Source organism: Polyergus mexicanus, unplaced genomic scaffold, assembly GCF_030449975.1.
Source record: "Polyergus mexicanus isolate NDT 795.1 unplaced genomic scaffold, iyPolMexi1.0 SCAF_11, whole genome shotgun sequence".
NCBI classification, from domain to species: domain Eukaryota; kingdom Metazoa; phylum Arthropoda; class Insecta; order Hymenoptera; family Formicidae; genus Polyergus; species Polyergus mexicanus.
The window spans coordinates 9,830,755-9,848,709 of record NW_027223331.1 but is presented as its reverse complement, the minus strand read 5'-3'; the positions used below and the strand labels follow the sequence as shown (position 1 = coordinate 9,848,709).

Sequence of the window (17,955 nt, the reverse complement as noted above, 5' to 3'; positions counted from 1 at the left end):
GTCGGCGCGAAACCGATACGCGGTGGCGTTACTAGGCATTTTATTCTAGATTTAAGAATTTTCCATTTAAGATTAAAATATTTCTTTTTCAATAATAAATATGATTGTCGCTATATCGATCCTATTTTATGATAGATTGAAGAGTAATAGCATTAGATCCGGAAATCTTTTCTGTGGGTGCGCCCTTTTTCCCTTCCCTATTGTCTCTCATAAACGAGTATTCGTAACAAGTAGCTCGCAGCTACGAACGATAAGTTGCGACTAGAGCGGCTGCTTTATCGTAGTTTTTCTAGGGAAATCTTGAGTAGGAGGCGATGAAGTAAATGACATTGTAAATCTCAAATTTGTGATTCGAGAAAATATCAAAAAAATACATCGAGAGAACACATTGATACTTAACAATAAAATAATAAAGAAGTCGACTTAAAGTTAATAAAACGAGTTATGTTAAGAAATTTGCATATAACTAATTTAAAATATAAAATGAGATAAAATGATAAAGCCGTTATTGTGTATTGTAAATAGAATAAAACAAACAAATCTTTTCTGCGAAAATAAAATTAATATTGTAAAATAATTTAACACGCGTAATTTTAGGAAATCTCTGTTATGTGATAATCAAGGTATTAATAATAAAGTAATGTTTAATTTGCGCCAGACAACTGAGCGGAAAATACAAAAATACCTGCTTGCTTCGTGAATATTTATGATGGTAGGACATTTATAATTAATACGATCCATTATCATTGTCGAGCTCGAATCCCATTGCACCGAATTGTCACACGGTCGACCTAATTAAGCAATGCCATTTACAAGTGAAACAACTCACCGAACAAATTTCAGTGAGAAAATCCGTTGTCTTCCTCCAATGCAGTTGCTTTTTGTGCAGTACGTCGATTAAGAGAGAAAAAGAGAAAGAGAGAGAGAGATTAAAAACTAAATTATAATTTATCTATTTATCGTAATTATACTTATAAGCTTAGAATGAAATGAAATCAAATAGAGAACCAAAAAATAAAGAATATAGGATTTAATATTTTAACAAAATTTTCTTCGTATCCGCAGAATAAAATAAATAAATACATTTAGTTTATATAATTTCTCGAATTTGTTGCTCTTAACAAAATCCCGTTATAATTTTTATATTATTTTCGGAATTTAGAATAGTAAAGAATACTTTTCACACCGTAATCAAATTTGCTAATATTGCGAACACAATACAATACTGGAATCGCATCACGTGCTATGAATTTTCGTCGGCATTTTACTTTCATCTGTAGAATCTCCAAGCATCTTCTTTTCCCCTTCTCTCTCTCCCTCTCTGTCTTTCGATCTGTCAAAGGTATTCTCAGGTTAATCCGCTATGCGGATACTTGGAATTCGCGCCATCTTGGAATTCCAAAAGCCTCGCGCAAGTTTCGCGAGTTTTGCCAATAAGTTTGCGTATCACGGTATTGCAGCCGGTCTGGTTTCCCCCGGTTTCTCTACGGCAGTCGCGATCGTGCACCTTCTATCCCCCGTTACGAAGCTCCCTTCGCTCTCGCAATTCGCTGTCGACAGAATAAGAGCGAGATGACGGCGCGGCGGATCAAAGACGAAGGGCGAGAGTACCGAGAGACGAAAGGAGAATAAAAGTTACGCGTAAAGGCGTCGAAAACGTGAAAATATGCGCCAAAGTACACTTGAAAAAAGAAAGGCATTCGACAGTCAACGTCGGTCGAATGGCGCGATAAAAGCTCGCGCTACTTTGCCTCTCTCCGCTCCTCCTCTCTCCTCTTAACTAGCCCACCCTTCTAGCGAGCTTCGTGCCCTCGACGCTACTCTTTTCTCGAGGCGTAGCCGAGAATGCTTCAAAATGACCGGCGCGTTGAAATTTCTACATCTTTTGTTTAGTAACGTCGACTCGCGACTTTCGTTCTGCGTAAGTTGCGTGTAACGCATATTAATTTAATCAAAGTAGCAATCGATAGAAATTATCAAAGATAGAATCAAATAGATGTATCAAAGATAGAAATTATAAATTAATTTCGAACGCGCTCGTTAAATGAAACGAAAAACAGTTTTGCCATGCATTTTTGATGTCTACGACCATGTGTATATGTTGATATCTGTGCGCCTGTGTCTGTGTCCACTCTTGACGACCGCGCCAAATTTCGTTACGCGCGCCTCAATGCAACGAAACTGGACACTCGACTATGCGCAAAGGGTTAACGAAGTAACTGTGATGCCGCGAGCTTCTCACCTTCCCTTTACTTCCTTTCGTCCTGCGGTCATCAACCCGCGTTCTAAGTAAGCACGATTTGCTGTCGGACCTCGTCCTATCGTAACCCCTTTTACAGAGCATCGTTACTCTCTTCATTCACATCAGACAGGTCGAGATTTAATAAAGTATTCCTCGTCACATTTTATTTCACGACGTCGCGGCTATACGATGTCACCTCTACTAGCCTGTTATATCCTTCGTAATTTTGACCAGGTCGGTCGTGGCGAGAATACAGGAATTTTTATCCTTCTCAAGAAGCTGCCCGAAGCAAACGCGAAGAAAAACATTCTGGAAACTCTAGGCGAGCGAAAAGGCGCCGTATGAACGAAAGAAAGAAACGCGCGCGGGGAAAACTCGTTTAACGATGGCGCAATCTCGTGAAGCTGATACGTAGCAGACGACATGAAATACATCCGGAACGAGATGCAAATTACGGACTTACGAAGTATTGTTACGGACGTGCGACGGCTTACGCTGCAAATAATAAACGGTCGCGATGCCCCCGCGTTCGGGATGTCGGTTCGAGACAGGAATAAATATCCGTCGTTACCCCTATTATCCGTCTTGCTTTGCGGAAATTGAGAAACGCGAGTACGGTAAAATATAAAACGAGACTCGCACTCACCGCTTGCTTGTTTATCACTTTGCGCATCGCCTCGTATGCAGTCGTATTTCTCGAATCGACATCTTTTTTGTATAGTGCAAGAGTTTTTGGATAAGAAAATGATTAAAGCAAATAAGAATTTTAATGCCAACAGGAAATTTCGTAAAAGAATGATTTTTTCATTTACACACGAATAATAAAGAACTTGGAACATAACGTTTATATCAAATTCCTTGTCGACATTAATTTACCGTTTTTAATCTTAGAATTTTTGTAGAGTAACTAGTAAAATGATTCGTTTTGTGTTTCAAATGAAATAAAACATGAAACAATTGTAATCATCGACGAAGCGCGCGAACGCGATACTTTGATGATATCTCGATATCGCGCGAGAGTGAAAGGAGCTTATCGGAATTCCAAGTCGCGAACGTTCTTGTGTCGATATCGTATCAACGGATTTAGAAAGATTCCCGAGAAGAGTTCTTTCGCGCCGTTGTGCATCCGCTACGGAAATGCACCTGCGAAATATACTAAGACTTACGTGTAACGTATTTGCATGTGGCGTACGTTACGCATTTGACGTATTTAGGGGGAAATTCTTTATTCCTTTTCCTCCCTTCTGCTTTTTAATGAACTCGTCTTTACAAAGAACTTTGTGCAGCTCGTGCATAGATCGTTTCTACCAATATCTTCTCCGCAATTCTTTCTCCGCCGTAAGTCTTTCTTGCCGATAAAATATTCTCTTCGAATCGCTTACATTTCTTGCCGCGCGCTCACATCTCGCGGAAAATTTGTCAAGATAGTCCCGGTAGTCGAGCTCGTGCCGTTCATTCCTCGCTAGAAAAAAAACTATAATAAACGCTTTCCTTGTCGCGGTAATTTATTCGCGTACGCGAGCAAATTTGAATTCAGATAACTCGACCGAATAACGACGTATATATACGACGCAGTGCGATGGTTTCGTTTTTCGCAACCGCGGCCACGCGCGCGAATCCTCTTTCCTAAAGAACTTTCCTAAGACCCGGCCCATTCTCACTATTCCTCCTCTTTCGTACTTCGTAAAAAGTAAGAGAAGGCGTCGCGGCCGTAGGCGATGGCGAGATGCGCGACGAGGAGATGCCCGGACTCGAGAATATACGCCGCCGCATCCGCAGCTGATCTCACGGGGCGGATTTCAATTTCGCGCGTGAATCCATGAAAATCTCGATCGCACTTACTTCCGGACAGTTAAGTGGCGAGCTAGGTGTCGCGGGGGAGAAAAGAGAACCCTCAGAGATTTCTCCCAACGAATGAAATAGCAGAGTGGATGGGATAAGAGAGAAGGGAAAGGGGAAAGGAATACGACGGCGCGCATAACGGGACACTGCCGGTGGCACGGAAGACATCGTCGTCGTCCTCGTCCTCGTCGTCGTCGTCGAGCACACGATATGCTTGTGCGCGCCCCGTCCTACGACCCTCGCGTTCTATCTATCTACCTACCTCGCCGATTTCCAATCCCCTACCCTCTCGTCCCTATAGCAACGCACTTAAGCTCACTTTAGTATTTCAGTCTCAGATGCGACGTTTGCACGATGGTATAAGTATTGCCCCGCGTATGAATTGCATTGGGCGCAGATGGACAAGTCTGTTTATATATTATACCTTTGGGTCTCTTTCGTTCCATCTCTTGATCTCGCCAACCTTGTCTACGATTGTCCGTCTTCCTTCGTATTTACGTCTATTTTGTATCTAACAATAAGCTCAAGTTCTAAATAGATTTAACACACGAATGTCGCTAGATATACGCGGCACACAGAAGAGAAAGGGTATATTCTTCGCATCAGCTTTCCGTTCTTACATGCTTTGTCGCACGCTGTTCTAACTGCCGCGTGGCATTCGCTCAGGCTTGCTTTGTAAACTCTAAACTAAGTGCGCTTGTGAAAACATCTGCCGCGGATATGCCTTCGCGATTCCCTTAACTAACTAATTTCGAATTAGACGTCTCGAGACGTCTCCTATTTCAATTCGCGTTTGTCCTCCGATTTAATAAAGTTTTCGCAGTTTTTATCGCGTCATAATACATAAAACATAGTTTGCGGTAATGTGTAAAATTTGTCCTTGTAGAACATATTCTAAGTAGATGGCTTTTGGTAATCGATTATTATATAACAAATCATTTATATTTGTTTTATATCTATTTTTTGTATATGTATGTTCTTATTTCGTGCAATATATTCTTTTATAATATTTCTATTATATTTACCAATTTTAATAAAAATCTGTAAAAATATTTTCCTTTAAATAAATAAAAATCAGAAAAACAGAGATCGCATTCAAGCATTTTAATAAATTTTTTTTCAGAGTTTCATAAAATTAACAAAACAAGTTAATAAAATTGTTAAAAATTATTAAGATGATAAAATTTTGACATGTGTCTCTTTTTTACTTCCTAAGAATAAAAACAATAAACTAATAATAAATAAAAAAATATATAGTTATTATACAATATACTATATATATTTTATACCGCAAAATAAACGATAGATCAATTATAAAACGATTATAGTTTTGAACGATATAGATCTCAATTAATTTAGCTCTTGTCTGACCGTCTGTCATTTTCGTACAATAATACAGTATAGTATCTGTACACAGGAAACAATTCCTACATTGTATCACTCCGACAGCAGTTGATCGTGTTTGCTCGAGATCTTAGCTTCCATAACTACAGCTATCGAAGTGTTCGTGATGCGCTATCGATAACAGCTATCGGCGAGAATATCCGCTGATCCGGCGTTTTATCTCTCCTCTCGCTAGGACGAATACACGTGCGTTTACAATATGCAATTTATCGTCAAATCGTCAAAATATGGCAGCCAAGTCGTTCGAAGATTTCGCGCTTATTAATTTGTTCTCGTCATAAGATTGGCTACGTCGGCGCGAATCGAAGACGAACCGTTTTTACATCGAATCCGCCATATAGTTATTCCTACAGCAGTCACCGATAAGATCTTAACGTAGTTTGCGAGTTCAGCGCCATTGAGATGAAAGTTTTACGATCGAATTCCTAACTGTGACAGCCGCTATTAAATATCGATCGGCGGAACATGTGACTGGCAGGACATTTTCTCGTACTTAAACCCGTAGATAGGAAAATCGATTGCGTGCGTACGATAGATGGATGGCTCGACCTTTTGCTCTGATATGAATTTGGATTTAGATAAAAACGAGTAAAATAGAACGAACTCAAAAAATATAATGTTCCGAGAATAGAATTAATCAACTTCTGTAATCCATTTGTTTGATTTGTGTAACAAATCAAATTAAGTTTTAACAGTTACATCAAAAATTAATAAATATGTTTTAATTAAGTGGGAAAACTGGCAGATAAGAGCGTGGGCATTAATTCGTGAATTTATTATTGTCGAATTTTATTAATTAATATGCATTAAAAATATACATTTCGAATCGTATCCATCTTCGGAGCATGGATATAAATATATAAGTTAAATTGAAATTTTTAGATTTGACATACGTAACATTTGCAGTTGCAATCAAATTTCAATGTTGTGTATGTCAAGTTTTAAAATTCCAATCTAATCTTTATATATTTACATCCATGCTGAAGATGAACCAAAAAATGTCCGAAACATATATTTTCAATGCACGTTAATTAATAAAATTTAACAGTAATAAGTTCGCGCACCGATACCCGCGCCTTGGCTCTTACCCGCTACTTTTTCCACTTAATTATTCTTATCCCGAGCCTATTGCTGTTATCGTGAAATTTCTTTTATAAATGCAAATATAAAGTTTTAACATGATATTTTTCAATATTGCAAAAATATAGAATCTTTTCACGACAAAAAGATCCTCTATGAAGAAATATTTTATTTACCTTATACGAATGAATCATTTTTACGGTATATTTGCTATCCGATTTGCTAAAGTTCTCTGGATTGTTATCAAACAATTTTAATCGAAAGTAACAGGGATACCAAGAGAGCTACGGTACATCCTTTATGTCGACTGCATATAAAGCACTCTCAGTATACTACCTACATTATTACTAGGACGCGGTAGGACTATTTGCTGCACAACATTCTTATGTAAACTGTTACACGATAGAGTCTTCTAAAGTGCTTCAATTAATTCCGTCCGATATAACCCTGGCTCAACTCTCGCTGGCTTGACTTTTTTTTCACTCCAACTGAGCGCGTACCAGCTTGTAAAACACGTTCAAGTTTTAATTCTATTTCTTCAACGCGCGCGGACATCTTTGGTACGAGCTATTACGACTTTTAGATTTACTAACCGTTTTAAATATAAAATGCTTCTCCAGAGAGAGGGAGAATGTGAAGGGGCAAGAGAGAAAGAGATCATCGTGCGCACAACTTTAATTTGAATTACAAAGTAATCTAAGCGATGGCATAAAAACGGAAGACGTAACCAATATTGATTATATATTTCGTTATGTTTCTAGTTTTGCACACGGCCCCCTGATTCTTTTCTTTTAATTGTATTAATATTACATACATGTACAATAATGTATACAACCATTATTATATCGCGAATATCAACAGTTTAATCATTTTGATGTTAAATGTACGATGAGAATACAAGGTATTATGCGCGACTTGCGATTGTATACTTTTTTCACCGCGTGTTTTGGTGCGGAATTGGATTTCCGCGGAAATCTACGAGAGATTAATAACCGAAATAAGGGGTCGCCGGCAAGTAGAAGCGTATAATAGCGCGAAGAGGCCGGGAGAGTGCCTGAATTATTTGGATTTAACGGGATGCACAGCGAACGTTTTTAGACCGTTTACGGGATGACGCTATTTATCAAAATCCACAAGATTCATCGCGACGGTCCGCGTACCCGCAATCCCCTTTCTCCTGTTCGTCGACCGGCGCAGCAAGAAAAATCAATGCGCGTTAACAAAGTGGCGAAATGTACCGATAAGAGCGATATTTACTGCGAATGTAAATATATATCGTGCCAAGTGAAATAAAAAGAGCATAAAGTTCATCTTAATGATCATCGCTATGAACTTTATTAGCTACGAATTAAGATAGATTTAAGAAGGATATAACGGTGAGTCGATGCACGAAGTCTGTATGATAACGTTATACATATATTGTTACGTTTTTTTAATAAATACATATAGAACGACGATAAATCCTTCTTACCATTTTTATTTTCCATGTAAACAAAGCAAATATAATCAAGACAACAGGTATCGGTGCGTGTCGTATATTGATCTCAAAAATATTACGAGATACGATATATTCAAAGTATTATATATTGTATATATTCAAGTTTTCTAGTTATAACACGTGCAATTATTATAGAAATATTAAGATAAATGATAAATTTCTAAATTTTAATATAGAAAACTATTGAAATGGATCATGATATTTATTACTTATTAAATTTTTGATTACTGTCATAAACTGAAAATATATCCACATCGATTATATTTAATTATTTTATTTGCATTGCTTTATATTTGATGAAATTTATTTATCTTGACGAGCACAAAGATATTCGAATTTTGTTTAAAAAATAAAAATCTGTTAGATAAAAAGTGTTATCACGTTATGTTACGCAATCGCAGGAATCTGTGCAACGTAAATGTTTATGTCACTCTGGGATAAATCGACTGTTTAACGGCGTGCGTTTGTTACAAGGAAGCAAGATACGCTGCAAAGCAAGTTTTTGAGGGTCGTCAGCAGATCAGGTAGTTTATCTTCAAAAGTTGGTTCGCGTTGCTAGTTTGCGCACTGTTACGATGCAGTTTTACCTTTTATCTTTTCTACCGTGAACTTTTACGATGCTTCGCGAGCGTCTATCGAACGTCGTGCTTTCGCGATACCCTTTTCACTCTTTTCGCCATCAGAACAGTTTGACCGAGCACAAAAAAAGCTTTTGCCTTGATTTGTCTTGTGCATATAGGCTTTAATAGAATCGCCTTTGTCGCGCGTGTGCTTTCCCGTAATCTCGTTTGTCTTTTTAGCTTTCGCTAATTAATCGTTCGTATGTATTGTAAAAAATGATGGTCATATTTTCTATTTAATTTTACGCATGTTCATATTTGATAAAGAAAGCACATAAAAATCAATCTCGATCTATATTCGCATTTTTATGGCACATGGAATGTAGCCATATACAGGATATCTCGCAACACAAGTAATCAAAATAGAGATGATTACATATATTTTAAAAAGATAAATAATGACAGTAATCAATATTAATAAGCATCTTTTACGGCAATAGATCTATGACAAATCATATCTGTTTACAATTTTTTTTTAAATTTTTATTCTTCTCAATGATATTTCTTGATCCATAATATGCCCCTTCACAGATCTATTATATAAAATTAAAATATAAATTAACTCACCAATATGATGCGAAACCGGTCAAGCAATAACACCAACATTGACCTGTAAAATACAAAATATCCAAATTGTAGCAGAGAGAGTATCCAAAAACAATAATATCTTAAAAAAGAATTATTGTGTGTGTGTGCGCGCGATTTGAAATTTTTATGACTTTTGAAGCTGACGTTCAATAAAATAATTTCTCTAAAATAAATCTTTCAAATATATAAAAGATTTCATAAAATTTCCAAAAACCCTGCTACATTATTTTATACATATAAATAATCCATATAATATTATATAAATCTCTAAATATATTTTATTAAATATTTAAAAAAAACTTCAAAATCAGAAATACTTTATACATTAGTAAATAATGCTCATGTGTGACGATAGATCAGGGGTCACTAGTGATCTCCCGATAAAAATACCTCGTGTGGATCAGCTGATCTTCCCAGACTGTTCCATAAATCATACTGGCAGCTCACGTGCCGAGAACGAGAACGAATAAAGAGCGAACGAGATAGCTTATCATCAAAGATATCCGAGTCTCTTACAACGAATACCATCTATAGTAATTCACGAATATGTCATGTGTGGATGTGTGCATGTATTGTACTGTATTGTACTGTTACTCATCTTTTACAAAAAAAATATATATATATATTTTTTTTATTTTGATTTTTCAAAAAATAATGTTAACAAATTAACGAGATTTTTGCGATTGAGGGAGCATACCCGTTTAAAACTTCAGAAAATGAATACATTTTCCAGATTTTTTTGCAGCGCGACTTGATAAAAACTTTTTATTTTTTTACGATATTAATACAATATTATTATCTACTTTAATAAAAATCTTCACTTTTTTTTTTTTTTTTTTAATGGGAATATTTGTAAAGCTCCTCCAAATTTTAGATGGCCGCACAATGCACATGAAAACATTCGTTTATTACATCCGAAATAAAAAATACAAGTTTTTTTTTATCAAACATATTAATAGCTATCTGCTATCCAAGCGTTTTTTCAAAATTTAAAAAAATAGAAAAATGGCGGCGTGTTGTTTTTATATATATATATATATATATATATATATATATATATATATATATATATATATAGAAAGGCCATCTTTTTTTATTTATAACAAAAAAATGGAATCGGATAAAAAAAGGCTTCGTTAACAGATGGGGAATCTTATTAGGAATTCGCATGTAAAATTTGAAGTCAATCCATCGAACGTAGCTCGAGTTTTCATGCACGGTGTGCACGAAAACATAACTCTGCAAATATTCACATAACTTAAAAAAAAAGGAAAACTTTTTTAGGCTAAAAATTGTTATTTAAGTACTTGATAATATCGTATTAATATTGCAAAAAAGTTTTTATCAAATCGTTGCGCTGCAAAAAAATCTAGAAAATCTACTCATTTTACGAGAGTTCAAACAGATGCGCCCCTTTAAAATGACATCAAACGCGATATTATTCCGATAATTTTCAGGTAGATAATATGTAATAAAAATATATCATTAAATAATATGTGATAAAAATATATTGTTCCATAATAATACGTAATAAAATGTATTGTTTATGTATTTAATGGAAAATTGTTCAAATATCGTGCTTGATGTTATCTCAATGAAAATGTGTCGACAAAAATCACACTAAAATTATTTTCAAAAATATATTAAATATTATATTATTGTATCAAGAATTTTAGTTTTTGTTATAAAATGATTTATTCAGTGAATTACTATATCACTGTGTGCTGTGCGGAGAGATAAGTCGACTGAGCGGGACAAAATATAATAATAAATAATAGCTTCGAAATTTTCCCACGCTCTCTCAAGTGACAGAGGGTTCACACAGGAGGATATTTTTGTCACTTTAAAAAACTAAAAACGTTTGTGTTATATAAACGTTAAGTATATCATACAATGCCAAATGGTGGAATCGCACGAAATAAATTATACCACTATTGCGACAAAAAAAAAAAAATTAATTCCACCAATAACTCGTAATAAATTACCTCACGATTGTTGCGACGAAGCCCGATGCCATCCCAGGCCTGCTCATTCTCTCCTAATCCTTTGTTGTTACATCTTCGAAAAGTCACACAACACTCGCGTTTAATTACGATCGTCAACGTATTAATTATTCGAATATGATGATCGCGCGACATTTTGCACGACACTCCCGATAATAATCGCACTCCTCGGCGCGCACTTTTTTCCAATTACGACATAGAATAACGCGAAAAAAAATATTGGTATTTATCGGCAAATATTTAACCTAATATTTTCGGATTTATGTTTTCTATACTTATTTTTACTTTGAATTCTTCTACATTATTTGCTGATAATACACGATACCTTAATCTAAATCGCGAATGAATATTATTTTATTATTTAAAGCATAGATAAAAGTACACAAAAGTATAGTTAGTAAATAATAATGCTGTAATATCGATTCGACGAGTAAATAGCCATACAATTATCGAATTCCTTTTGTCATTCGAGATTCGTTTATTGCCTTGATTTACGAGACGTTGGACGGATTATTACTCGCGTATAATATTTCGAGCATAAAATCGGCGATATACGCATAAATTAATAAATGATTGACATATCACGATTTTCTTAATCGCACGCACTCGTGTATGTGTATCGAGTGTCTGTGTGGCGTTGGTACTTTTCGCGATCGTATTTCGATACGTATTACGACTTATGACGTTTATCGAGGACACACGAAATCTATGTCGGACCGATACATTCCCGCTTGACGGTCGACGCACGAATGATAACAAGGTCACCGCGTACAGCGCGTTATATACACAAAATTCGGAGTGTTTACTTCGTCGCGGATAAATAGATATGTACGCTGAAAAAGGATCGTCCGTTTTTCAATTCGGCACTCCCGATACTCTTTCGAAATCCGCCATATGCAATAACGCGAAATAAATTATTTCCAAGTCGCCTACGAATATCGAAAGACGCATTAATCGCGATCGCCTAGATTATTAAACGTACTGAGAAAGTCGCCCGTTATTCAATTCGCCCGGCACTCTCGTTCGCGTGCGAAATTCACTCTAACGACCGATAAAAAAGATGCGAGAAACACGGAGAGATAATATGATCGAAACCGGTAAAAATTACAACTGCGTTTAAATCGGCGGACTGGCGCTATATAAATGCTTTAACTCGAGCGAGCAGGATAAAGAGATCTTGGCTCCGATTGGTCGATGAAGCGCCTACGGCGCTAAATCGAACGTAGGGATAGGTCGACAGGGATAGTGTGATTGTTGAAGGAAAAGAGAGGAAAGAAGGAGAGAGAGAGAGAGAGAGAAACATTTCGCCGAACTTCTCGCCGGTGGCGAGCTCGTCTCTTCCAGGAAAAAAATCTCGGGGCATGAAAAACATAGATAAGAAAGCGAGGTTTGAGCGACGAGTTAAATAATTTCTAGAGTTATATATTACATTTTGGACGCAGAGAAAATACGAATAATATCGCTACCTATTTTATTGCATCGTTTTACGTGATTTTTTTTTCATGAAAAATATGCTTTTACATTTATTACATTGAAATACAGTACACGACGTATTTTAAAATACATTTATGCACTTTGATCAGATCACGTTCCATGTGTTAATTCATCGTATTTTCGCTTCGTTCAATAATGTTTCTTATCCAAAAACCACTTTAGATGATCTATTATTCGCGACAAAATTCGAAACAGAATTTTATTTCGAATTTTAGGCGTCGTGTGTAATATAGATATATTAAAGAATTAAAAATAATACACACATATAATATTACATATATATACATATATCAGGATATATACATACATTCAGAGAGAGAGAGAGAGAGAGAGAGAGAGAGAGAGAGAGAATGTAGAGCATAAAATCGTAATAAAAATTCTATCTTGAGTTTTATAGCAAATTATGTGTGCACATATCGTTTAATTCTATCGCCTCACCGTGTATATAAATTGTTCGAGATTTTAAAAGCTCGAGTCTTACACTTGCTTATCTTTGTTTATTATAACCTGAAGATTCTTTGTTTATCGTTCTTTCCGTCCCTCGACTCTCGACGACGCGTCTCACGCGTCTGTCCCCCCACCCCTCTTTATACTTACATATCTAACTGTCTATATTTCGCGTAATTATGTCATTCACAGATTTACATCGCATTAACCCGAGTATGAGGACAAGTTGCTTTTGCTTTCGCGCGATTTTTATTCGTCGAAGGTGATTTTCACGTGCGAGCAAGTATCGGAAGTATGAAATTATATATAACGAATGATCATCTCGGTACTTTTATTAGTTCCCGCGATCGCGATTAACGCGTCTTTTATCCTGTCGAGATTTACCTGTCGAAACGTTGCATATGGCGAATTTGGAAAATTTCGCGCTCATCGTGAAAATTTTTTTGCAACTATTCAATAATATTATATTATAACAATTGGAAAACAATTACGTCCGTTCCGCGTCATTTTACCCTAGTTTCATGTAACGGACGGAATATTCGAAATATCGACTTGAGTGACGGTTTACAGTTTCAATGCATCGATTAATCGTATGTGTGTGTAATCTTGTTTTTCAAATAAATTTATAAGCAGTGCTGAAATATAATATATATAATCCATTTGCCATACATAATAATAATTTCGCGCCATTACGTCATGTACATTTCGATTAATCGCGTTTCTTTTTTACCAAGCTGATTTTTTTTTTTTTTTTTAGTTTTAGGTTCACTGTAAAAACCGATCTGGATCTCAAAAATTCGTGCGTCGCTTTCTTATCTATTGGCGATAAGACATCTATCCTGCGATATATGTACCCTAATATATTTTACATATAAGCGTATTTATTTTTAATTCTTTAATGTTTCTATATTACACACGACGCGTAAAATTATAAATCAAAATTCATTTCGAATCTTTTGTCACGAATTATGGATCATCTAGTGATTCTTAGATAAAAGACATTATATTCGACGTAGCGACAAATGTACGACAAATTGACATGTGGAACGTGATCTGATTAAAGTGCGTAAATGTATTTTAAAATGCGTCGTGTACTGTATTTTAATATCACAAACGTAGCAAGCGCAGATTTTTCATTAAAGAAAACCATGCAATGAAAGAGATAGCGATATTATTTGTATTTTCCTTGCGTCCAAATGTAATATATAACTGTAAAAATTATTTAGTTCGTCGCTCAAACTACGCTTTCTTATTTATGTTTCTCATGCCGAGGTTTTTTTCCTGGAAAAGACGCGCTCGCCACCGGCGAGAAGTTTGGCGAAGTGTTTCTCTCTCTCTCTCTCTCCCTCTCTCTCCGTTTCTCTCCTTTCCTCCTACAATTCTATACGATCGGTCTATTCGTGCATTCGACTTAGCGTTAGCGCTATACGCGCTCGACCAATCAGAGCAAAGATTTCTTTATCCCGCTCGCACGAGTTAAAGCATTTATATAGCGCCAGTCCACCGATTTGAACGCAGTTGAAATTTTTACCGGTCTCGGTCACGTCGTCGCTCCGTGTTTCTCGTATCTTTTTATCGGTCGTAGAAGTGAATTTCGCACGCGAACGAGTGTCGGGAGTGCCGAATTGAATAAAGACGATCATCTTAGTGCGTTTATTAAGCTGCGCGATCGCGATTAATACGTCTTTCGATATTCGTAGGCGACATATCGAAATAATTTATCGCGTTATTGCATATGGCGGATTTCGAAGGTGTATCAGAAGTGCCGAATTGAAAGACAGACGATTGTTTTAGTGTACATATCTAGTAAACACTCCGAATCTTTTTATCTCGATATTTGCAAATAACATGGAAACAATCTATCGCGTCATTGTCCGCGACAAACTTTTGCAAGCTTCGATTTTGCGGAATACGAGTGAATTACTGTATTAGCGAGTCAATTAATACACACGTACATATTGGTGGTTTAGCGAAATATATCAGTGTGTAAGTGAATATATGACCGAGGATGTCGTCTATGAGAATATTTGACTGCAGCAAAAGAACAACCGGGAGCATAAAGGAGCGACAAGTAGTCATCGGATGCAGAAAAAATATGCAATCGCAGTGCATCGGTTGGTGAGTAAAATTGATTATTATACACTCATAACTGTTGATTTATTTCTTAATTTACGCAAATAACTATAAATTGGTTATTGGTATAATTGATATTTTTCTATTAATAATTTATAATCTAATTATGTTAAACGATTATATTTTTCGCCGTGATTATCTCTCTATAATTCATTACAATTTGATTACTAATTTTATTTATTAATTACACAGTAATTATAATCAGCAGTTGTGTGAGTGAGTGTAGTATAGTATTTGTAATTTAGTATGAGTATAGTAGTTATACTATTCAATATATTCGCGCACCCGTATTCGGTTATTAATATAATTACATTTTATGGTAAATATCCAATATAAAAATAAAAAATATTTGAGAGACTGTCACTGTACTTACATAATTATTGATTTATTCTTTAATTTGTAGAAACAAAATTTGAAATTATTTTTTCTTTCATGATTTATAATCTCTAATCGTTATATTTGAATATTTTTATAAATTATAAATAATATGTAAGCATTGCGTTATTTCTATATTATATACAGCTACAATTTCTGAATTCATACAATCTATATTATATACAGTTACGATATCTCAAAACATTTCTAGTTGCAATAAATAAATACATTTATAATTTTACACAATAAAGGGGGTATAAATGAGTATATTTTCTAGATTTTTTTGCAGAGCGCAGACTTGATAAAAATTTTTAATTTTTTTACAATATTAATACAATATTATTAACTTGAATAAAAATTTTTAGTTTAAAAAAAAAATCCTTTTTGGAATTAGGGGAATATTTGTTGCAGAGCTCCTCCAAATTTTTAGGTAGCTGTGCATGAAAATGTTTGTAAATCATATCCAAAATCAAAAATACAAGCTCTTTTTTAGTAAACGTATTAATAGCAATCTGCTGTCCAAGTATTTTTTTCAAAATTTGAAAAGATAAAAAAATGGCGGCGTGTCGAAAAAAGTTTTTTTTTTTAATTTTATAAAGGCCATCTTTTTTTGTTTATAACAAAAAATTGGAATTGGATTAAAAAAAAAACTTTGTTAGCAGATGCGGAATCTTGTTAGGAATTCGCGTGTAAAATTTAAAATCAGTCCGTTGAACGTATGCCGAATTTTTATGCACATCGTACACGAAAACATAACTCTGCAAATATTCGCATAACATTTAAAAAAATATTTTTTTAAGCTGAACATTTTTATTTAAGTACTTAATAATATTGTATTAATATTGTAAAAAAAAAAGTACTAGAAAATGTACTCAATTTTCGAAGATTCAAATCCTCAATCGAAATATTTCCAATCGCAATATAAATAAACATATTTATTTATTTTTCTCAAGCACGCTATTTGATAAATCTATCAATTAAAATATCTAATAAAGAAATAACTTTTCGATTTTATTTCTTATTATTTTATTTAAGAGATTATTACATAAGATTGACACAACGAAAAGCGAAAGAGAAAATACTGTACGCTGAGCAATCCGGCGATTATATTTACTCTGGTAATTATATCGCAGAAGCTGTGAGGTCGCGCGTAGAAATTAATTGCCGCACGTTACCGTAAGCCGAAGTACAATAATTCGTATCAGTGCACGGTCGTCGGTTCCCGCAGTTCTGCGCGTATCGGACCGCTATGACAGGTGGGGAACACATGGTTGATAGGAGTTATATGTCCCTTACGTTTGTAATAGCGATCCGAGTACGGCGTGTGTGTGAGTACGCTATCGGACGGAGTATAGGCTTTGGCTACCGTGGATGTACCGTATGTGTGAGCCACGCGCAATGCAGATTGTCGCAGTCAGTAGTTTAGCGTAGTACACAGTCAGCCAGTCAGCCAGCCAGCCAGTGTAATCGAGTCGATAGAGTCGGTGTGCACTGGGACGGTTCCGTGTCGGCGGCGCGATACGTTTGTTACGTTACATCTTCGCGTCATGGTATTAACGAACAACGGCGTTATATGAGGGCGCATCGCGGTAATGATATCTTCTGCTCGGTGAAATTGATCGTTCTCGCGGTAGCGCAGTTTCGTACTAATATATACATAATTAATAATTTTCTCTACAATGGCACCTGTCTGTAATTGTGCCGGAGAGTGTATAAGATTTATATTTATAATTTACGTTTACATATATATATAATTTTATATTATTTTCTTTCTACATAGATTTTTAATTTTTGATATACGGAAATAAAAAATGACATATTAATATATATTCCGTCGTATATAAAATATTTGGAATCATATTTAAAAGAAATTTCTAGGAAACTGGCATTTTTTGAAGAGAATCTTGGATTAATAATGCCAGCGTCGCTTAGCAGTAAATTTGCTTAACTAAATTTTCTTTTACTCTCTATATTATAATTGGGATTATAATCTCTGAAAAGGCAACGAATCGCTAATCTAGAGTTAATTAACTCAGGCTGTCGGTGCATCTCAATCTTCATATATAACTTGATAGAGAGAAAAGTACGCTCCTAAAGAAAAAGAAAAAGAAAAAGAAAAAAAAATCAGACTTATTTCGATGGTTTTTCATATTTTGATAGGTTTGACTAAAGATGCATCGATAGTCGTATACTTCTTCATTATTGATTCGAAATAACGGGAAATTTATC

The 17,955-nt window shown here is 35.2% G+C and overlaps 1 protein-coding gene across 1 annotated transcript in view; it reads left to right on the top strand.

The window, feature by feature from the left end:
- Positions 1 to 15,219: 15,219 nt before the first annotated feature.
- Positions 15,220 to 17,955, top strand: part of LOC138937698 (cell adhesion molecule 1-like) — a 114,893-nt gene continuing 112,157 nt past the window's right edge. Inside the window, exon 1 of the mRNA XM_070304215.1 lies at positions 15,220 to 15,336. The gene's annotated coding sequence lies outside the window, so the exon portion shown is untranslated. The remainder of the gene's footprint in view (positions 15,337 to 17,955) is intronic.